Here is a 23,843-nt window from a genome sequence, read left to right as displayed (position 1 = left end):
CAGCAACCACCCATTTATATTAATCCTACATTAATCCCATATTCTCTACCACATCCCCACCATTCTCCAACCACGTACCTACACGAGGGACAATTTACAATGGCCAAATTACCTACCAACCTGCAAGTCTTTTGGAGGTGGGAGGAAACCAGAGTACCCGGCGGAAACCCACATAGACACAGGGAGAACTTGCAAACTCCACACAGGCAGTACCCAGAACTGAATCCTGGTCGCTGGAGCTGTGAGGCTGCGGTGCTAACCATTGTGCCACTGTGCTGCAGTTGGTGTTTTGATAAATGAAGGAAGTTCCCTCCACCCATTTTTTTTGGACAGACAGTGTGGTATAAGGATGTAAAGGGTTAATGCTGAAGATAGTGGGATCAACCCCTCCCACGGTCAGAGTGATGATGTAACAGTCACATGAGATGAAGTTTGGGAGAAGAGAGAGCAGCACCAAGGATGCTAGCTTCGCAGGCTTGATGAGTGTGTATAGAGTATAGTGTAAATTAGAAAAGAGTTCTTAGTTCTTTCAGCAGGAACTGTGTCCAGAAAATATCGAGAAACTCACAATTTTATTATTCAGGAGTCGGAACACAGATATTAATTCCAAGTGACAGTTCTGGGAACAATTAACAAAAAAAGTAGAGATAATATTGCTGACTGATTGAAATCCCCCAGTGAGGAGACAGTTAAACAGGTGATCTGTTGGAGCATCCTTCGATCCAAGGTTTCAGCAACATTTAATCTCCCTTTTTGGTGAAATTCTCTGTTATTTGCAACTTTTTTTATCAGCTTTGATGGGCGAGTGAAAAAACTGAAAAAATTGAACAGTTCCATCCTTTCTTTTCTTCCTTCTTCTCTTCTTTCCATCAGTTTCTCTTTTCTGTCCCAGATCAATATAATGATGAGAATCCCACTTTAATCTGCTGTTTCTGGTGTTTTATCCATTCCAATCAAAATGTCAACATTCCAATCAAATCTATTTGTTATTCCACAGTGTCTCTCCATGTGTTTTATTCTGTTGTATTCTTTCACAGTCTGTTTGATGATCAATGTTACATCTCACTGTCTGTTCTGGTGAAGATCAGAAGCAGTGATATCTGTTTACACCACCCGACAAGTCGGCCTGAGGCTGTGCCTCGCTGATCATGTGGAGTTTAAGCAATTCTTCCAGTCAGTTAGTTCAGTTGTCATTTCATGAGTAATTCGGGCATCATGACTTCGTCAGTGACCTAATGGTTCAGGTGTCTGAGTGATGTTAATCATGATGTGTTGAAATGATTGTATGTTCCAGTCTTTCCGTGGTGGGTTTTCACACTGAGTAGAAACGTGTTGGACATGGTCTGGAAATGTTTCACACCGCTCCATTCCCAACTTCATTTCCTTGCAGAAGATATCTTTCCATCATTGCACAGTTGGCTGCACAGCCAGAAAATGTGCTGAAGGTGACAGCTGTGCTTCTGCAAGTGACAAGGTGGCCACGAGGTTAAGGCGATGGACTGCTAATCCGTTGGTCTCTGCACACGTGGGTTCGAATCCCACCCTTGTCGCTAGCTTATGAACTGCATAGTGTATTGTTTATGTTGGGTGAGCTTATTTGTAAAGTCAGCCTCGAAACCTGTTCTTATCCATGTCCAGACAGTGATTCCAGAATTTGTTATCCTTTATTAAAATTGAGACAGACAATTGGAATTCTTCACCCAAACTGCACTGGAATGAAGATCAAATATGGATCACGAAACAGAGCAGGATTTTTCCTCCCCTCCTTCCTTCCATCTTTACTTTCTCTGGATTTGCACCAAGTGAAAGACAAATGGGAAAAGCAAATGGCGAGGGAGCAGATGCCTAAAATTATCCTTTGGCAAGAAATTTATTTTCAAATCTTCTTGATAGATTAAGTGAGTGAGCAATGCTTTGGCAGATGGAGTTTGAAATGAGGGGTCATCTACTACCTACGACAGATCAGAGTGTTTTTTTGTAAGAGGTGAGATGTTAGAAACGGCGGAGGAGCAGAGACCCGAATACTGAATTAATAAAAGCTAGTGGACTGGTAGAAAATAATGTGAAAAGTGAACAGAATATGAAGATTGGAACTCATGTTGCAGTGAGAGAAAGCTCTGTGCTCCTGAAGTAAATGTCCAAGCCCAGATTGTGGGGAATCTGTGGAGAGTGATTTGGTTTTTATTCATTCTTGGGTGTGAGTATCGCTGATAAGGCTGGCATTTATTACCCATTCCTATTGCCGTTGAGAAGGTGGTGGAGAGCTGCCTTCTTGAACTGATGCAGTCCATATGGTGCAGGAACACCCACAGTGCTATTGGGGAGGGAGTTCCAGGATTGTGACCCAACAACAGTGAAGAAATGGCGATATCGTTCCAAGTCAGGATGGTGAGTGTCTTGGAGGGGAACCTGCAGGTAATGAGTTCCCATGCATCTGCTGTCCTTGTCCTTCGAGGTGGTAGTGGTCACGAGTTTGGAAGGTGCTGTTGAAGGATATTTGGCGAGTTGCTGCAGTGCACGTGGAGATGGTACACACTGCAGCCACTGTTTACTGGTTGTGGAGGGATTGAATGTTTAAGGTGGTGGGTTAGGTGCCGATCAAGTGCGCTGCTTTGTCCTGGATGGTGTTGAGCTTCTTGAGTGTTGTTGAGTGGGATGTATTCCATCACACTCCTGACTTGTGCCTTGTAGATGGTGGACAGGATTTGGGGTGTCAGGAGGTGAGATACTTGCTGCAGAATTCGTAATCTCTGACCTGCGCTTATAACCACAGCATAGATGTGACTGGTCCAGTTACGTTTCTGGTCAAGATGTTGATGGTGGGGGATTTAACGATGATAATGCTTCTGAATATCAAAAGGTAGATTTTTTTTCTCTCTCATTGGAGATGTTCACTGCTTGGCACTTGTGTGGCCAGAAGGTTGCTTGTCATTTATCAGCTCAAGCCTGAATGTTGTTCAGGTCTTGCTGCTTGCAGGCACAGACTGCTTCAGTATCTGAAGAGTTATGAGTCATCATCTAACATTCCCACTTCTGACTTATGTTGAAGAGAAAGTCGTCAATGAAACAGCTGGGATGTTTGGGTCTAGGACACTACCCTGAGAAACTCCTGAGGCAATGTCCTGGGCTGAGATGATTGGCCTCCACGAACCACAACCATCTTGTTTTGTGCGAGGTACAACTCCAGCAAGTGGAGGGTTTTCCCCCTGATTCCCAGTGACTTCAATTTTGCTGGGGATCCTTGATGCCACCCTCACTCAAGGGAAATCACTCTCACCTCTCCTCTGGAATTCCACTCTTTTGTCTCTGTTTGGACCAAGCTGCAATGAGATCATACAAACAAAATATCAGAAGAACTAGTAGCAGGAGTAGGCCATTTGGCCCCTCGAGCTTGCTCCGCCATTCAATAGGATCATGGCTGACCTGATCATGACCTCAACCCCACTTTCTTGCCTGCCCACATAACCCTTGGCTCTCTTGTAGATAAAAATCTTGAAGACATTCAATGACCCAGCCTCCACTGCTCTCTGAAGTAGAGAATTCCAAAGATTAATGACCCTCTGAGAGAAGAAATTCCTTCTTAAATGAAAAAGCCCTAAATCTGAAACTGTGTCCCCTAGTTCTAGATTCCACCACAAGAGGAAACATCCTCTCAGCATCTACCCTGTCAAGCCCCCTCAGAATCTTATATGTCTCAATATGTTCACCTTTCATTTTTCTCAACTCCAATGAGTATCGGTCCAACCTGCTCAGCTTTCCTCATAAGACAACACCTTCATCACAGGAATCAATCCAATGAACCTTCTCTCAACTGCCTCCTGTGCAAGTATATCCCTCCTTAAATAAGGAGACCAAAACTGTACACAGAACTCTAGGTGTGGTTTCACCAGCACCATGTACATTTGTAGCAAGACTTCTCTACTTTTATACTCCATCCCCCTTGCAATAAAGGGTAACATTCCATTTGCCTTCCTAATTATTTGCTGTACCTGCATGGTAACTTTTTGTGATTCATGTACAAGGACACCCAGATTCTTCTGCACCGCAGCATTCTGTGATCTCTCACAATTTAAATAATATTTTCCTGTTCTATTCTTCCTACCAAAGTGGATAACCTCACATTTTCCCACATTCTACTCTATCTGCCAAATTATTTCCTGGAGCTGAGAGACCCTGGCAGAACCTAAACTGAGCATCGATGATCAGATTATTGCTAAGTGTATGGTGCTTGATAGCACTGTTGGTGACATCTTCCATCACTTTGCTGATGATTGATAGTAGACTGATGGGGCGGCAATTGGGCAGATTGGATTTGTCCTGCATTTTTTTAATGGAGTGGGCACACTTGGGCAATTTTCCACATTGGCAAGTAGATGCCTGTGTTGTAGCTCGACTGGAACAGCTTGGCTGAGAGCGCAGCTAGTTCTGGAGCACAAGTCTTCAGTACTGGAGCCGGAAATCTTGTTAGGGCCCATAGTCTTTGCTGTATCGAGTGTCTTCAGCTGTTTCTTGCCATTATGTGGAGAGAAGCGAATTGGCTGAAAACTGGAAGCTGCGATGCTGGGGACCTCAAGAAACCGAGACGAATCATCCACTGAGCAATTTCTGACTGAAGATGGTTTCAAATGCTCCAGCTTCACCTTTTGCACTGACGTGCTCGGCTCCACCAACATTGAGGATAGGGATGTTTTTGGAGCCTCCTCATCTGGTTCGTTATTTAATTGTCCACCACCATTCATGACTGGTTACTTAGTTTCTCAGGGCAGTGTCCTAGGCCCAACCATCCTCAGCTGTTTCATTGATGGCTTTCTCTTCAACATAAGTGAGAAGTGGGAATGTTTGCTGATGATTCCCAACTCATCAGATACTAAAGCAATCTGCACCTGCAAGCAGCAAGACCTGAACAACATTCAGGCTTGAGCTGATATGTGACAAGCAACATTCTTTGATCTGATCCTGAGGGAGATATCCGTGCGTGGATTGGCGGGATGTATGGAGAGTGATTCTGAAGAGTGTGTCTGAACCTGGAGGGCAGAATCTGTGGAGAGTGGTCCTCAAAGGATGTCCATGTCTGGAGATTTAGGAATTCTGAAGAGGGTCTCCGAGCCCATCGTGCTGGGATGTATGGAGAGTGATCCTGAAGTGGGTGTCCGAGCCTGGAGTGGCAGGATCTGTGGAGAGTGATCCTGATGAGTGTGTGTAAACCTGGAATGGAAGCTTTCTGTGGAGGTACAGGAAGAGGCCATTCATTCCCAGTATTTTATAAAGGTTTAGCATAACTTATATGCTTTTACTCTATGCCTCTATTAATAAAGCCAAGTGTTCTGTTTGCTCTTAGCTACCTTTTCAATCCTTCTAACATTGGTGTACCTTATCTCTCTGCTCCTGCACCCAGTATAGAATTGTAACCTTTCAGTTATATGGCATTCTTCCTTCCAAATTGTATCACTTCACACTTCTCTGTGTAAAATTTCATCTGTTATGTGAAAGCCCATTTTACCATTTTTTTTAAGTTCCCCTGAAGTGTGTTACGATCACTGGCATGGGACAAAATTACAGAGCATTCTTTGATGCGATCTCCATCGACAGAGCAATCTTTTACGCGAGCTCAAATGCAGGATTTTGTGTGTTTCGTATCTTATTTCACCCACCAATATGAGCACAAATATGTCACGTAAATCTTGTTCACTGCAGTCCCTGCTGCTGTTTGCTGCCTATATTTACAGACTTTAATCTCAACCTCGTCACCATGTTCTCTAATATATTCAGGGGGCATCAGCAGAGAAAATGTTCACCAAGCATGGCAAGTGCAAGGAAATGTTTATTTATGTCATTATGTCATGAACATAATATACAAATTTTTACATGTGTGAATCATCAAGATGTGTCTGAATAAATGGAACCCCGTCACAATAAACACTGTCACCTTTCAATGTTTAGCAGACAGGTTTGACGGCCTGATGTGTGTGATTCCCATATTAATGTGTTTGTGCAAAGTTCGGGGAAAGATGGAGAATTGAATAATTTATAGGGAAAGCTTTTAAACATATTACCACATCTCTCACTCACAAAGATCTGCAAACACATGGATTCCAAAAGAACCTGAGTACAAAATCACCTAAAATAAACACAGCCAGAGAAACTTGCAATAACCTGTAGCTCAGGGAAAGTACAGATGGATATTGGGCATCTCCTGGCAGGACAGAGTGCCGAATGCAGAAGGACACCAGCGTGCAGGGATCTGCAGCATGTTTGCCCTCTTGAGTCAGCGGTGACTCTGTTGACTGGGTCATGTGTGCTGAATGGATGACGGTCGCTTTGCCAAAGACATGCTCTTTGGTGAGCTTGCTATCAGCACGAGACCAACAGGTCACCCAAGTCTGTGATACAAGGACATCTGCAAAGCGAGATATCAAGCAGACTGGGATTGGAGTCGATGCATGGGAAGTCCTTCCTGCTGACTGGAATTCCTGGAGAAAGGCATTCAGGAAGACCATGGGAAAAGCAGAGGACAAAAGAAATGACCAGATGGTGGGAAAGAGAGCTCAGAGGAAGGAAAAATTATCAGTCGACCTCGGGCCAATGACATTCATCTGTACCAGCTGCGGAAGGGATTGTCACTCACGAGTCATCCTCGACAGCCACAACAAACGATGTTTCATACAGAGGTGACGTACACCCCGGGTGTAGCCCATCGTCTTCCGAGACGGACGGTTGCCTATTACAATTACAACTACAGCTACAACTACAAGAGCGAGTCAGAGGCTGAGAACACTGCCGTGACGAACTCAGCTCTTGACTCGCCAAAGCCTGCCCACTATCTACAAGGCCTTCCTCTGATTTCAATTACTCATGTATTTGTGATCTGGCTCTGTAGCTTAGTTGGTTAAAGCACCTGCCTAATAAACAGGAGATCCTGAATTCAACTCCCAGCAGAGCCTCATTTCACAGTAGCAACATGCTTGAAAAGTTTCATTATCTATATTGACATCTGTGTCTTGTTAACTTTAATTCAAAATACTTGATGAATTTCAATCACAAAAAAAACAGCCTTTGTGAAGGATTTGAGTTTGGAATGGCTGTTCCTCCTTCGACAGAATTTCAGTGCTGATCCATCAAACGTAACTTCTTTGACATAAATTTGTTCACAGTCACATTCAACCTGGAAAACAGCTTGATATTCATCTCACTGAAGGAGAGTGTTCGTGTCATTATGTGTTGCTTTTAACCGAGACTGGGACATGACGCAAGTGGGAGGGTTTATCTGAGGTTTGGAATATTTGTCAGTCAGGAACAAGAAAAATCAAAGGAACCAAATAAGAAAACCTATGTCTCATGTGGTTACCGAGAAACGGTGAGAAGATATTAAACTTTGTTGTATTTAATACAACTGTGTGAACTTTGATCTTTGCGGCCTTTTATAAACAGTATTTGAAGGGTCTCAGTAAAAATGTTCAGTGTTGATGAGAGTGGGGTCTGGGTGAGCAGCTGCTTAATGTGACGGGGTCAGGACTGGATGCAGGAAGTTCTCTGACAGTCTCTCTCTGATGGGTTGAGTTGATTTTCAACTGGCAGCTGTTGCTGTTTTGATAATTCAAGTTCCCTCCACCGATTGTTTTGGACAGACAGTGCAGTATGAGGATGTAAAGGGTTAATGCTGAAGACAGTGGGATTAACCCCTCCCACAATCAGAGTGATGATGTAACAGTCACATGAGATGAGGTTTGGGAGGAGAGAGCAGCACCAAGGATGCGAGTTTCGGAGGCTTGATGAGTGTGTCTTTAGTATTGTGTAAATTAGCAAAGAGTTCATAGTTCTTTCAGCAGGAAATGTGTCCAGAAAATATCACGAAACTCACAATTTTATTATTCAGGAGTTGGAACACAGGGATATTAACTCCAAGTGACAGTAGTGGTTTCATTTAACAAAAGAAAAGGAGAGAATAATATTGCTCATTGATTGAAATCCCCCAGTGAGGAGACAGTTAAACAGGTGATCTGTTGGGGCATCCTTCGATCCAAGGTTTCGGCAGCATTTAATCTCCCTTTTTGGTGATACTGTCTGTTTTTTGCATCTTTTTTTAATCCAGCTTTGATGGACCAGTGAAAAAACTGAAAAAAGTGAACAGATCCATCCTTTCTTTTCTTCCTTCTTCCCATCAGTTTCTCTTTTCTGTCCCAATTTAATCTGCTGTTTTATCCATTCCAATCATAATTCAACATTCCAATCAAATCTATGTGTTATTCCACAGTGTCTCTCCATGTGTTTTATTCTGTTGTATTCTCTCACAGTCTGTTTGATGATCAATTTTACATCTCACTCTCTGTTCTGGTGAAGATCAGAAGCAGTGTTATCTGTTTGCAACACCCGACAAGTCGGCCTGAGGCTGTGTCTCATCGATAATGTGGAGTTCGGAACATAGGAACATCGGAGCAGGAGTCGGCCATTCAGCCCATCGAGCCTGCCCCACCATTCAATATGATCATGGCTGATCATCCACTTCAATGCCCTTTTCCCCACACTTTCCTCATATTCCCTTATGTCATTTGTATCTAGAAATCTATCAATCTCTGCTTCAAACATACTCAATGACTGAGCTTCCACAGCCCTCTGGGGTACAGAATTCCAAAGATTCACAACCCTCTGAGTAACAACATTTCTCCTCATCTCTGTCCTAAGTGGCTTGCCCCTTATTTTGAAATTGCGTCCCCTGGTTCTCGACTCCCCAACCAGGGGAAACATCTGAGCTGCATCTACCCTGACTGTCCTTTAAATATTTTGTAGGTTTCAATGAGATCACCTCTCATTCTTCAAAACTCTACACAATAGAGCCCCAGTTTCCCCAATCTCTCCACATCGGACAGTTCCACCATCCCAGGAACAAGTCTGATGAACCTTCTTTGCAGTCTATCTATGGCAATAATATCCTTCCTAAGGCAAGGGGACCAAAACTGCACACAGTACTCCAAGTGCAGTCTAACCAAGGTTCTATACAATTGAAGCAAGAATTCACAACTCCTGTACTCAAATCCTCTTGCGATAAAGGCCAACATACTATTAGCCTTCCTAATTGCTTGCTGCACCTGCATGTTAGCTGTCAGTGACTTATTGACATGGACACCCAGGTCTCCCTTATACTCCATACCTCAGTTAATAAAGGAAAGGACCTGCTGAACCACCTTATTGACCTGTACTGCTACTTCAGGGATCTGTGGACATTCACTCCAACGTCCCTCACTTCCTCTGCACCATTCAGTGTTCTCCCATTAATTGTGTATTCCTTTGCCTTTTTTGACGCCTGCTCTCGCTGTTCCCTGCTCTCCGAGTGAACTCTTGCTCCCTCTCTCTCCTGGGCTCTTTATGCTCTACTCTGCTCTCACTGTTTCCCGCTCTCTTAATGTAGCAATATTTGTTTGCCTTGTGTTTAATTCAAAATATGGATTAACTGTATTTTACAGTTGTAGGTTTTATTTGGTAATCCTGTGCAAGTTGTGGATTGGTATTCAATATTCAGCTCTGTGAAAACGATTGTGAATGAAAATATAACTTTCAATCTTATACATGGGCTGGTCTGCAAGCTCCAAGTCCTTCATTTTGTAGTAATGGCTTGATACTGTATCTTTCAGTCTTAATCTCTGTGGGATTTTTGAACTGGTATGTAATGCATAACTTGGTCTAACGTTCTGATGTACATTATTGGGATTTATGGGATCATAGGAAATAGGGGCATTAGGCCATTCAGCCCATCTAGCCTGCTCCAACATTCAAACAGATCGTGACTGATCATCTACCTCTACGCCATTTTTCTCTGCCATCTCCATATCCCTTGATCTTGTTAGTATTTAGAAATCTATCGATTTATGCCTTGAATATGTTCAATGATTGATCTTCCACAGCCCTCTGGGATAAAGAATTCCACAGATTTCTCACCCTCTGAGTAAAGAAATTCCTGCTCATCTCAGTCTGCCCTTATTCTGAGACTGTGTCCCCTTGTTCTGGACTCACTAGACAGAGGAAACATCCTATCCATATCTACCCTGTGACACCCTGTAAGAAATTTGCCTGTTTCAATGAGATCACTTCTCACTCTTCAATACTCTAGAGAATTTAGGCCCAGTTTCTGCAGTCTCTCATCATAAGACAATCCCACCATCCGAGGGGATGAGACCAGTGAATCTCTGTTGCACTCCCTCTGTGACAAGTCTATCCTTCCTTAGATAAGGAAACCAAAATTGTACAGAATACTCCAGGTGCGGTCTCATCTAGACTTCATACATCTTTACTCATGTACTCAAATACGCTTTCAATGAAGCCAACATACCATTTGCCTTCCTAATTGCTTGCTGCACCTGCATACGAGCTTTTAGTGTCTCATGAACAAGGACACCCAGGTGACTTTGGACATCGACACTTCCCAGCCTCTCACCATTTAAGAAATACTCTGTCTTTCTGTTTATTCTACCAAAGTGGAGAACTTCACACTTATTCACATTATATTCCATCTGCCATGTTCTTGCCCATTCATTTAACCTGTCCAAATCCCCTTGAAGCCTCCTTGCATTCATTCTGTACCTTTCAATCAGGTAAATTTTGTCTGTTCTATTTCAGATTTTATATTTAAAATGTCACCATGGTGACAGAGTTTATTTAGATCTGATAGTGAGTTTGTTTTTGGACTGTGATTGATGTATCAACCTGTCAGCTGTACTGAATTGGAGTGAAATAGAAACAACTTCTGTCTCTCCTGCTGTTGTTTGACTGTTGGATTGAAAATGTGTCACTCTTGACTTTGGGATCAGTGTCTGTCTGACTACTTATTTTGTTTGCTCCTGTGGAACTGATGAACTGGCAGTATCTCTGTGCTTTGGGAGTGATCCTGTACCGACTGTGTGTTGGAATGAGCACGCTGCACTTTTCCTTGTGTCCAAGAATCACCACATCCAGTCAGGTTCCTTCATGTATTTTCCTGCAGGAATGAAAGAACTGGTGAGGTAGAAGATACAAAAGCGATCAATGTAATCGTCCCAATAATAATCATTATGAACAATCACAAAATGAAAACCAGGAACACAAACAGTGTCAGTGTTTGACTCCACTGCAGTCCTGCAGCATTCAGCTTCTGTTTACCAGGTGTTTGCAGTGGTTTTACAACAAGTTTGTGACATTCAGAAACAACACAAGCCCTGCACTGCTCAATGACTGGGACTGTCCGATAGAGCAGTGACCTTTACACAGTCACATTTCTATTTCAACGGAAAACAAGCAACCACTATTTAAAATGTGCCTTTCACACTTCTCACCTGGTGTCTGCAATAAATGCTCTTTGTCTAACTGTCCACATCGTTATTTTGCGGCTATTTTTCCCCCCACTGTTCACGATCCAACAAACAGTGAGAGACTGGAACTAAAGCAGGAAAATTCCCTCAATAGTGATTTCTTCCCATTGTGTCTCCCTGAGCCTGTACAGACACTGTCCGAGAATGAACTCTCCCTTCCCCGTGTCCCCGGCTCACTCCATGTTCCGGGAGCAGCTCCTGCTCAACAGTGTCTGTTCCAAACACTCCCCGACTCCCCCTCAACTTCCCACCACTCAATGCTAATCTCTGAGCACATCTGCGGACACGCTCCCAAAGCAGTGGCTGCTGGAAGCAGATGCTGTTTGTTCCCTTCCCCCGGGCCCGGGAAGTCTCCATTAGCAGCTGATTTAAAGCATCTTCCCCTGATTGAGTGAATGGCCTCACAGACTGGGTTGGGGAAGGATGCGCATGCGCTCCACTCCTCATTGTGACGTCCCACTGGGGGCGGGTCTACATCGCGCGTGCGCAGATCTTTGCAGCAATTCAGCATTCAAACATCAATGGGAACTTTCCCCATTTCACCCTCATCAAAGTCCCAAAGAAAGTGAAGAGGGGCTTGGACTGGAGGGAGGGAGGGGCGGGGTAGGGGGAACCTAGAACCCAGAAAGCTGCCTACTTGCCCCATTTAGATGCTCAATTTGCGGTCATTCCCTGCAGGGGGTTTGTTATTATTGAGCCCCTCCTGGTAAAACAATCCGATAGAAAGAGGGGAGAAAGGAGGGAGCCGGTGTGTTTGCTGGGACCTTGCAGAATTCATTTCAGCAGCAAAAGTCCCGGGTTATATTAACCCGAGTGAAACACGCTGTCAGTGAGAGGAAAACCGAACGGCCCTTTTCATCTTTTCATTGGAAACAAAGTAGAGCCGGAAGTGCGGCGAGCAGAGCAGACACACAAGCTCAATGACAGGAGAGCTCGGCCGTCCCTGAGTTTCAGCTCCCGGCTCTTCCATTTCCTCATCCACACTGTCTTTACTGTGGATGTTCAGGGGTTCCTTGTCGGATCTGAGGACTGTATCCATTAAACATTCTGAGCCAGGAGATCCACACACTCTCTGTTATCAAGATTTATGGGCAGGAATGTTTCAAAACTTTGTCTATTAAATCATTGTATTATTCACAGAACTAATGAGGCAATCGGTTCATGATTCAGGTCTTGAACTTGGTTTGGGTAGACCTAAAACTGAGAGCTTCAGCACCTTTCCACTATATCGCTACTGGCTGTGTGGCCGAATGGATAAGGTGTCTAACTTTGGTGTATTTAACGAGGTTATCAGAAGATTGTCGGTTCGAATCTTGCCACAGTCATTTTGGGCGATCAGTGTTTCGCACCGCAGCCTCACAGCTCCAGCGACCCGTGTTCAGTACCTGTGCGCAGTTTGAGTTCTTCCTGTGACTGCGTGGGTTTCCTCGCACAGCCAAAGACTTGCAGATTGATCGGTAAATTGGCCATTGTAAATTGCCCCCAGTGCAGGCAGGTGGGAGAAGAATGGTGGGGCTGTGATCGGGAATATGGGATTAATGCAGGATTAGGATAATTGGGTGGTTGTTGGTCGGCACAGACTTGATGGGCCGAAGGGCCTGTTTCAGTACTGCATCTATTAATAAATAACTGATTTTTTTGATGAAGTAACAGAATGGTTGATGAAGGGAAAGCAATGGATGTTGTCTGTATGGATTTTAAGAAACCGTTTGACAAACTACCACATAAAAGGCTAGGGGAACAAAACTCAGGCTCCTGGAATAGGAGGGTCAGTATCTGCTTAGATTAAAAAATGTATGAAATATCAAAAAAAGTGAGTTGTGATATTTAGTTGTTTTTCAGAATGGAAGATGGTGAACAGTGATGTCCACAAGGGTCAGTGTCAGGACCACCATATATATAAATGACTTGAATATTGGAATCACAGAATCACAGAATTGTTACTACACATTCACAATGCTTCCAATTTTCGTATCATCCAGAAACTTTGAAATTCTGCCCAGTACACCAAAGTCTAGGTCATTAATATATATCAGGAAAGGCAAGGGTCCCAACACTGACTCCTGGGGAACTCCACAACAAACCTTCCTCTTGCCCGAAGAACATCCATTGCTCACTACTCTTTGTTTCCTGTCACTCAGCCAATTCCATATCCATGTTACTGCTGTCCCTTTTATTCCATGAGTTATAACTTTGTTCACAAGTCTGTTGTGTTGCATTGTATCAAACTCCTTTTGAAAGTCAATAAAAGCAAAATACTGCAGATGCTAGAAATCGGAAATATAAACAAAAAGTGCTGGAAATACTCAGCAGGTCTGGCAGCATCTGTGGAGAGAGAAGCAGAGTTAACATTTCAGGTCAGTAACCTTTCAGATGCCGCCAGACCTTTTGAAAGTCCATGTGGACCACATCAACAGCATTGCCCTCATCAACCCTCTCTGTTACCTCATCAAAAAACTCCAGCAGGACAGTTAAACATGATTTTCCCTTAAGAAATCCATGCTGGCTTTCTTGAATTAACCCACATTTGTCCATGGGACTATTAATTTTGTCCCGAATTATTCTTTCGAGAAGTTTTCCCACCACCAAAATTGAACTGACTGGGGAGTGACACGAGGTGAGTTGCTCTAACAGAGAGCCAGCACGGGTTCGACAGGCCGAATGACCTCCTTCTGTGCTTTAGCCATTCTATGATTGTATGATTCTAGCGACAACTGTTGGTGGAGAGGCAGTGATGCAGGAATGGGTTGACAGAAAGGGGAAAGTCTGGGCTGGTGTGTGTTTGCAGCATTTGCAGCTTGTGTTCGGGTTTGTGAATAAAGGTGATTTGGAAGCTGTGTTCCAAATTGAAGTGTTTGTTGGAAGCAAGAAGTTGATGTAAATTAAGATTAAAACGTGTTAAGATGAAGCATGGTGTGATTGTGGATAGCAGTAAATATAGTGTTGGTGAATTATTTGTGTTAATAAACTTCCACTGCGCCCTCTGCTGCAGGCTGCTGTTTATATCCAGCTGTGTATTAGTGCTGTGTGTTAGCGAGATAAATGTTTGTTTCAACGCTGTTTACAAAGCAATAGCATTGCACTCAAACAGTCCCAGACATAGCAACACACATACAAAAGCAAAATACTGCAGATGCTGGAAATCTGAAACATAAACAGAAAATGCTTGAAATGGTCAGCAGGTCTGGCAGCATCTGTGGAGAGAGAACAAAGTTAATGTGAGCTAAGGAAACAGACATGAACTGTTAACTGTTTCTTTCTCCACAGATGCTGCCAGACCGACTGAGCATTTCCAGCATTTTCTGTTTTTATTACAGCAACACAGGTGTTGGGAGGCTCAACCTGGCTACACAATGTTATAAAGACGCTGAGTCACACAATCGACAACGGGACAGAGAGAAAAACACACAGAAAACCAATAGACTGTGAGGAAGCAAAACTGAGGGACAGAGAGAGAGAGACAACGAGACTGAGATGGAGAAACGTGATTGTATTCTCCCTGTTGTCTAAAGGTATTTCCTGGTGTGTAAATATGTTTTCTGTTGTGTAAAGATGTACCCTGTTGTTGTGTAAAGGTTTTCCCTGTTACTGCTTTATTTTCTGTGACTGACCGTCTCCTCAGTGTGACCATTTGCCCTGGTTTTATTGTGGCCAACATCACCATTTGGTGGTGGAGCGGAGGCTCTGCAGGAAGGGGTTGACAAAGTGGGAGAGACTCGGCTGGTCCATGTTTGCAGCTTGTGTTCGTGTGAGCAAAAGTGAGTTGTTGCTGATTGATGTGTTCACTGGAAGGAAAAAGCTGATTGCAATAGAGTGTCTTTGGAAGCATCTTGTTATTATGGGTAAATACTTGACGTTTTGAAAGTGAACTGTTTGTATTATTACTAAGCATAAATAGCAGAGAATGGTTTCGATCTATCAATCTCTGCGTTATGGGCCCAGCACGCTTCCGCTGCTGTTTTAAATTGTAGCTGCCTGTTAGTGAAATATGTTCATTTCCCCAATGTTTTTATAAAAATAGGATTGGAGTCGGATTACTCAAGAATCCCGGACTCAGCAACACACGTGCTGACGGACTCACCCTCACTGCACAATGACACAAGGACACAGAGTAACAGCACCGACAATGAGGAAGGCAGAGAAAGACACACAGAAAACCAGGAAGAGATTATCAGGACCCAGAAAGGAACAGACAGAGAAAGACACAGAAAACCGGGTAGAGATTATCAGGACCCAGAAAGGAACAGAAAGAGAAAGACACACAGAAAACCAGGAAGAGATTATCAGGACCCAGAAATGAACAGACAGAGAAAGGTAAAAGCAAAATACTGCGGATGCTGGAAATCTGAAACAAAAACAAGAAATGCTGGAATCACTAAGCAGGTCTGGCAGCATCTGTGGAAAGAGAAGCAGAGTCAACGTTTCGGGTCAGTGACCCTTTGACGTTTTGAAAGGTACAGAGAAAGGTACTGAGCAAACCAGAAAGAGACAGCGAAAGACTGATGAACACCACTTGGAGGGAGCACTGAGGGTGGCAAGGGCACAGAATGTAGTCTGCCTGGGGGATTTCAATGTCCATCACCGTGAGTGGCTCGGTAGCACCACTACTGACCATGCTGGCCGAGTCCTAACGGACATAGCTGCTCGATTGGGTCTGCAGTAGGTGATGAGGGAACTAACAAGAGGGAAAAACATACTTGACCTCATCCTCACCAATCTGCCTGCCGCAGATGCATCAGTCCATGACAGTATTGGTAGGATTGACCACTGCACAGTCCTGGTGGAGATGACGTCCTGTCTTCACATTGAGGATACCCTCTATCGTGTTGTGTGCCACTCCCACTGTGCTAAATGGGATAGATTTTGAACAGATCTAGCAATGTATAACTGGGCATCCATGAGGTGCTGTGGACCATTAGCAGCAGCAGAATTGTAGTCAACCACATTCTATAACCTCATGGCCCGGCATATTCCCCCACTCTAACATTACCAACAAGCTGGGGGATCAACCCTAATTCAATGAAGAGTGCAGGAGGGCATGCCAGGAGTAGCACCAGGCATACCTTGAAATGAGGCATCAGCCTGATGAAGCTACAGCCCAGGACTACTTTCATGCCAAACAGCAGAAGCAGCATGTAATAGACAGGGCTAAGTGATCCCACAACCAACGGATCAGATCTACACCCTGCCACATCCAATGATGAATGGTGGTGGACAATTAAACAACCAACAGGAAGAGGTGGCTCCACAAATATCCCCAACCTCAATGATGGGGGAGCCCAGCACATCAGTGCAAAAGACAAGGATGAAGAATCTGAAACAATCTTCAGCCAGAAGTGCCGGGTTGATGATCCATCTCGGCCTCCTTCTGAAGTCCCCAGCATCACAGATGCCAGTCTTCAGCCAATTCGATTCACTCAACGTGATATCAAGAAACGACTGAAGGCACTGGATACAGCAAAGGCTACAGGCCCTGACAATATTCCGGCAATAGTACTGAAGTCCTGTGCTCCAGAACTTGTCGCGCCCCTAGCCAAGCTGTTCCAGTACAGCTACAACACTGGCATCTACCCGGCAATGTGGAAAATTGCCCAGGTATGTCCTGTACACAAATAGCAGGACAAATCCAACCCAGCCAATTGCTGCCGCATCAGTCTACTCTCAATCATCAGTATAGTGATGGAAGATGTCATCGACAGTGATATCAAGTGGCACTTGCTTTGCAATAACCTGTTCAGTGACGCTCGGTTGGGTTCCGCCAGGGCCATTCAGCTCCTGACCTCATTACAGCCTTGGTTCAAACAAGGACAAAAGAGCTGAACTCAAGAGGTGAGGTGAGAGTGTCTGCCCTTGACATCAAAGTAGCATTTGACTGAGTATGGCATCAAGGAGCCGGAGCAAAACTGGAGTCAATGGGAATCAAGAGGAAAACTCTCCACTGGTTGGAATCGTACCTAGCACAAAGGAAAATGGTTGTGATTGTTGGAGGTCAATCATCTCAGCTCCAGGACATTACTGCTGGAGTTCCTTAGGGTAGTATCCTTGGCCCAACCTTCTTCACTACTTCATCAGTGACCTTCCTTCAATCATAAGGTCAGAAATGGGGATGTTCACTGATGATTGCAAAATTTAGCACCATTTGCGACTCCTCAGATACTGAAGCAGTCCATGTAGAAATGCAGCAAGACCTGGACAATATCCAGGCTTGGGCTGATAAGTGGCAAGTAACATTCGCGCCACACAAGTGCCAGGCAATGACCATCTCGAACAAGAGAGAATCTAACGATCTCCCATTGACATTCAACAGCATTACGATCGCTGAGTCCCCCACTATCAACTTCCTGGGGGTTCCCATTGACCAGAAACTGAACTGGAGTAGCCTTATAAATAGTGTGACTACATGAGCTGGTCAGAGGGTAGGAATCATGCGGTGAGTAACTCACCTCCTGACTCTCCAAGCCTGTCCACCATTTACAAGGCACAAGTCTGGAGTGTGATGGAATACTATCCACTTGCCCGGATGGGTGCAGCTCCAACAACATTCAGGAAGCTCGACACCATCCAGGACAAAACAACATGCTTGATTGGCACCTCGTCCACAACATTCACTCCCTTCACCACTGACGTACAGTGGCAGCAGTGTGTACCATCTACAAGATGCACTGCAACAATGCACCAAGGCTACTCAGGCAGCACCTTCCAAACCTGCATCCTCTACTGCCTAGATGGACAAGGGCAGCAGATGCATGGGAATACCACCACCTGAAAGTTCTCCTCCAAGCTACACATCATCCTGACTTGGAACTATATCGCTATTCCTTCACTGTCGCTGGGTAAAATTCCTGGAACTCCCTTCCTAATAGCACTGTGGGTGTACCTACCCCACATGGACTGCAGTGGTTCAAGAAGGAAGCTCACCACCACCTTCTCATGGGCAATTAGGGATGGACAATAAATGCTGGCCTGGCTGGCGACGTCCACATCCCATGAAACAAATAATTAAATGCAATAACAGCTCATCTCAATTCCTAGTATTTCTAAATCCCAGCAGTCCAACAGAAGCTGAACAATTATTGCATGTTGTCATTGACGGCCTGGTCTGTAAACTGCACTGTATCACAGATTGCTGACATTTGCTAACTGGAAGTGAGAACTGCAAAATCGGGACAGTAGTTCACATAGTCTGTCAGTGTGAAAGAATCAGGCAATGTGAGGTAATAGAATTTGTCTGTAAATGTTACACTCATATTGCTTTATATTTTTATATTGAAAATAAAAGTAATCATTTCGTTAAAATAGTGACATGTTGTCCAAACTTTGGTAGCCAGTTGTTTTCGTCTTGCACTCAGCAGGGCAATCAACAAGAGTACCAATTTAAGGGAAAACACCAACTTTCTTCTGTATGAGAAGAGAGTGCTGATTGGTTGGCAAGTGAACTCTGATTGGTCAAGGCATTGCCCTGTGGAATGAGCCAGTGAATGGCTGTCACTTATTTTGTTTAGCTGAAACTGGCACAATGTGTGTGCATGTTCTTTCTATCTGCAAAGAACAGGGCCCTGTGTATTAATATATGTAGTTTACAGTACACACCAGTGCACCACACTGCGAGCCCTACTGACAGTCTTAAATCGGTTGTCAGTGTAATTCTTAGCACACTGAGAATTATTTTGCAAATGTTGTCCTATTGTGGAATCACATCTCATGTTGGATACTGTGTTTTGGGTTTTGCAAGCACGGGTTGGTTGGGTAGGGCCCATTGCGAACAGCGGAAGGGACATGTTATTTGATACAATCCGCCAGTTTCTGGATGTACGGTCTCGAAACCTAGCATCACACTGGTATTGAAATTCATAAATCACGTTACTTATTTGTGTGATAGGCAGGACGTCTCTTTTGCTTGACAGCAGCATCCTGTGAGTGGCGAACACCACACTTGTTGCTCCTGCATCGTTCCAGCAGGAAACAGCTCGCTTCACCTGTTACTCAAATACTGGGGATATATTACCATTCCAGGGTAATTTGAGGGAGACTGGGCACTTTCCAGGGCTCAAAATGACAGCCTTCAGCCCGTTTATAAGTTTGTGTGATATACAGTGAGAAATGATCTGATCAGTGTAGCCATTGTAATGCAGGATGTCTTTGATTCGCCCTATTTCAGCATCAAGCTTGCATGGTGAGCAAATGGCTCAGCCCTATTTATGAGGTTGCTGATAAGACCAATCTTATAGCGCGTGGAACTGTAATAATCCCAACGCGTGTATTGACCAGTGAAGGTAGGTTTGCGGTAGACCGTGGTAGAAAACCCCTTAGCAGATTTCTCAACTAGTACATCAAGGAAAGGGAACTCATTTGACAGCTCCATTCCAAAGGTGAATTTGAGTGTAGGATGGAGCCCATGAAGACGTGCAAGGAAATTATTTCACGCAGCTGCGGATTCAAATATAGCAAACGTATCATCTACATATTGGAAATATGCAAGAGGTCGGAGGTTAGGTGTCATTCCCTGAAAAACAGGTTTGTCATGGAATCCAACAAAGATGTTTGTGAGAGCTGGGCCGAGAGGGGATCCCATGGCAACACCAGCGATACATGGTGTCAATAAAAGTGAACTCAACTGTGCAAGTTGCCGAGTTCATAAGTTCAATGAATACTGATTCACACAATGGTGACGGGTCTAGATCACCATGATATAGCACTGCAGTGCAAATATCTATGGCTTCCTGAAGTGGTACATTGGTGAATAGGCTAGCAATGTCAAATGAACACATGGACACGGCATTGCTATCGATTTGCAAGTCCTGTCTGGTCTTCACAAATGTGAAGGAATCCTTCACTGTGCATGTGGAGAACTTGCTCAAAAACTGGATGTCACAATTTGCCCAACCGTTTGGCAAATTCATTTCAGGATACTATTTACATTACTTCAAATAAAGAAAACCTAACTACACAAAGAACTGAGCACAACGCTGAAAGTTTCACAGCAAATAGTCAAATGGGAAATGGATGAAATACAGCAAGAAAAAGCCTAAAATACTGAAAACATTCAGCCAGTCCAGAAACAACTGTGGAGAAGAGAAGCTCGGGTTAGTGGTCCAGTTCTGTGACCCTTCTATAGACCTGAAACATTGCTCCTACCTTCCTCTCTACACAGATACTGCTGGAACTGCTGAGTGTTTCCAGAATCTTCTGTTATTATTCAGATTTCCAGTGCGTGCAGTATTTCTCTTTTTGAAAATAAAATATTCCCTGAGAGGAATGGAACTTTACATAAAAAATAGGAGTAGGCCATTCGGCCCGTCGAAATAGCTCTGCCATTCAATAAGATCACAGCTGATCTCCTACATCAACTCCATCTTACCACACGAGCACAGATCCCTTGATTCCCTTCGTATCCAAAAACCTATCGATCTCTCTCTTGGAGATACCCAATGATTGAGCATCCACATCTCTAGAGTCACAGAGAGATACAGCACTGAAAAAGGCCCTTCGGCCCACCGAGTCTTTGCCGACCAACAACCACCCATTTATACTAATCCTCCATTCATTCATATTCCCTACCACATTCCCACCATTCTCCTACGACCTATCTGCACTAGGGGCAATTTACAATGGTCAATTTACCTATCTACCTGCAAGTCTTTGGCTGTGGGAGGAAACTGGAGCACCCGGCGGAAACCCACGCGGTCACAGAGAAAACTTGCAAACTCCGCACAGGCAATACCCTGAACGGAACCGAGGTCACTGGAGCTGTGAGGCTGCGGTGCTAACCACTGTGCGTAGAGAATTCCAAAGATTCACAATGCTTTGAGTGAAAAAAAATTCTCCTCTTCTCAGTCCTAAATGATGGAGCCATTTATACTGAGACTGTGATTCCTAGTTCTAGATTCCCCAGCCAGAGGAAACATCCTCCCAGCATTTACCCTGTTAAATCCCTTAAGATTTTTAGGTGCCAGTAAGATTACCTCTCACTCTTCTAAATTCTGAGGAATATCGGCCTCGTCTACTCAATCTCTTCTCATAGGACAATCCCCTCATCCCAGGAAGCAATCGAGTGACACTTTGATACACTTCCTTTAAGGCAAGTATATCCTTCCTTAGATAAGGGGACCAAAACTGTACACAGTGCTCCAGGTGTGATCTCACCAAGGCTCTGTCTAATTGCAGTCAAACTTCTTTATTCTTATAAAAACTCTTCACAATGTTGAACACAACTATTAACTGCCCCATTAACATCTCTGCTCTAAGAACAAGGACCCCAGCTTCACACACCCCAGACCCCTATTCTTTCCACATTAGCTGAATTCCTGCATCTCTGATACATTCTAGCAAATCTCCTCTGCACCCTCTCTAAGGCCAAGACATTCCTGCTAAAGTGTGGAGCATGGAATTAGACACAACGCTCTAACTGAGGCCTATAACCAGTGAGATTTATAAAGGTTCAGTATCAATTCCTTGTCTGTGTCCTGTACTCCACTTCTGGTTTCTGACTCAAAGTCGGCTCAAAGCTGTTGAAACTGCCTGAAGAAACATTTCCACCCAACAAAGCGCTCGGAATGTGAGAAGGGACAAAGTGAGTGACCAAATACATCAACTCCAAGTAAAACTCCACCATGTAGTGAAAACACTCGAAACACAACGGGTCTTTTAAGAGCCACCCACAATCTCTCTGAAAAAGCTGCACCAACATCTCTCTAGAATTGGTTTATTTCATTGGTTTTAATGCTCAGTAACTCTCTGGAACTTTCTCACTGTCTTTGTGTTTTCTGTTTCAATCTGGTATGGAGATTCTGGGAAGATGAGTTTCACTGCCTACGAGGATCTTTGTGGTTTTCCTGCAGAAACACAAAACAAAGTCTCTTTTCAGAGTCACCCACCGCCTCATAGGGACAGCAGTGACCTGGGAACGGGAGCTGGGGTGTGTTTTATGCCGGAAATAACAGTTCATGATTTATGTTGTGCTCTCGTTATATTCCAATCTCTGAATTGAGCCTTTCCACCACACCAGGGTCATGGGGAGAGTTTTCATCGTTTCTTTATCAAACGTACAGACGATGTTATAAAGTTGCTGATTTACCCAGATGGTGGATTCTCCCCTCACAGTGAAAAGTAACATCACACCTTTACATCTGCCCATTGTTTTTTAATTGAATAATTAGTCAAATGGAATTATTTGTGAAGTTATTTCCCCCGAGACGGTGTTTCCTGCAGTGAAACTGATCAGTTTCAGCTCAGTCATTCAGGGACCTGGAATTCCTGCAGTTTGAGCCCGCTGTCACCCCAACCCACTTCTGATTGGTCACCCTCTTCTCATAAAGTCAGTGACAGCACATGAGGAGGCCATTCGCCCCATCAAGTCCATGTCGGGTTTCCAATCTGTTCAGTCCCCGACTTGATCCCCAAAGCCCTGCATCATCCCTTTGGGTCAAAATGACCGTGACAGGATACGAACCTGCATTCTTCTGATGACATCATCGCATATACCGAAGTCAGATGCTTTATCCATTAAGCCACACGGCCATTAGCTCTCAGAAATGTTTCAATCAGAGAACCTCGAAGCACAAAATACAAAAAATCATTGGTTGAACCTGTCAACCTGGCAGAATATTTGAACTTGTGAAAGCCGCCAATTTCACTGTGGAAAAGAAGTGATCGACTGGAAAAGGACATAAAAATCTATTTTCCCGTAGCGGTTTAAATAAACTTTTAAAACACAATTTTGCTTTTACCGACTCAAATTGCTGGTGCTATTTTATGAACAGCTTTATTTTGCCAATTTTCGTCAACTTCTCATCGTAACTGACAGTAAAAGACTCCGTTCAGCAATCTTTCACACGACAAATAACTCAAACTCAGTGTGGAAGTAATAAATTACAGACTATTGGTAATTCCCCTTCACACAGGCTTCAGGGGGACAGTGAGAAGCCACTGAAATAGTTGCTTCATCCTTTTAAAAGGTTCCCATTCTGTCCTGTTACTGACATGTTGGAATCAGATTTGTATTTAACAAGCAATTTCTGTGAAAACAAAATCCTCAACAGACCAGCTGGGAATCTGGGAATCACTGAAGTAAAATAAAAGGCTTTTGATTGAGAAGACGGGACCTTCTCACCAGCAGCCGGGTTACATTCCCCTCACATCCTTACACAGTGAGCTGCTCTTTCCCTCGAAAAATAGACAGCAGCAGTTGGAAATTCAGTAAAAGGATCGGTTCATTGAAACAAGTTTCTGAGTGACAGGTGGTGCTGAATATTAATACAAGAAGGTCCTGGAATGGGAAACAAGTGTCCTGAGTGGGGTCCGAAATCAGGACAGGGAAATGGCCAGCACTGACACAGATCATTTCATTATTACATTGATATCTGACTGTCTATAAGGAGAAGCGAGCTAAACACATGATGGTGAAAGGAATGGAAGATGACGCTGGTTGTTCTAGATGAAGAGGGATAGACAGAGGTGTGGGTACAGCAGACTTCAGACAGTAATAACCCCTTTCAGATACTGTGGGTG

General features: G+C 44.0%; 3 non-coding genes across 3 annotated transcripts; 2 read left to right on the top strand and 1 right to left on the bottom strand.

The window, feature by feature from the left end:
• The first annotated feature begins 1,468 nt into the window (after positions 1-1,468).
• Positions 1,469-1,550, top strand: trnas-gcu (transfer RNA serine (anticodon GCU)). Its single transcript has one exon. It is a non-coding gene; the product is annotated as a tRNA-Ser (tRNA).
• Positions 1,551-6,867: 5,317 nt separating this feature from the next.
• trnai-aau (transfer RNA isoleucine (anticodon AAU)) lies at positions 6,868-6,941 on the top strand. Its single transcript has one exon. It is a non-coding gene; the product is annotated as a tRNA-Ile (tRNA).
• A 15,823-nt stretch (positions 6,942-22,764) lies between these two features.
• trnar-ucg (transfer RNA arginine (anticodon UCG)) lies at positions 22,765-22,853 on the bottom strand. Its single transcript is given in 2 exon segments — positions 22,765-22,800; positions 22,817-22,853. It is a non-coding gene; the product is annotated as a tRNA-Arg (tRNA).
• Positions 22,854-23,843: the final 990 nt, after the last annotated feature.

Source organism: Heterodontus francisci, unplaced genomic scaffold (genome assembly GCF_036365525.1).
Source record: "Heterodontus francisci isolate sHetFra1 unplaced genomic scaffold, sHetFra1.hap1 HAP1_SCAFFOLD_102, whole genome shotgun sequence".
Classification (NCBI taxonomy): Eukaryota; Metazoa; Chordata; class Chondrichthyes; order Heterodontiformes; family Heterodontidae; genus Heterodontus; species Heterodontus francisci.
The sequence above is the reverse complement of the archived record's forward strand: the minus strand, read 5'-3'. Positions and strand labels throughout refer to the sequence as shown.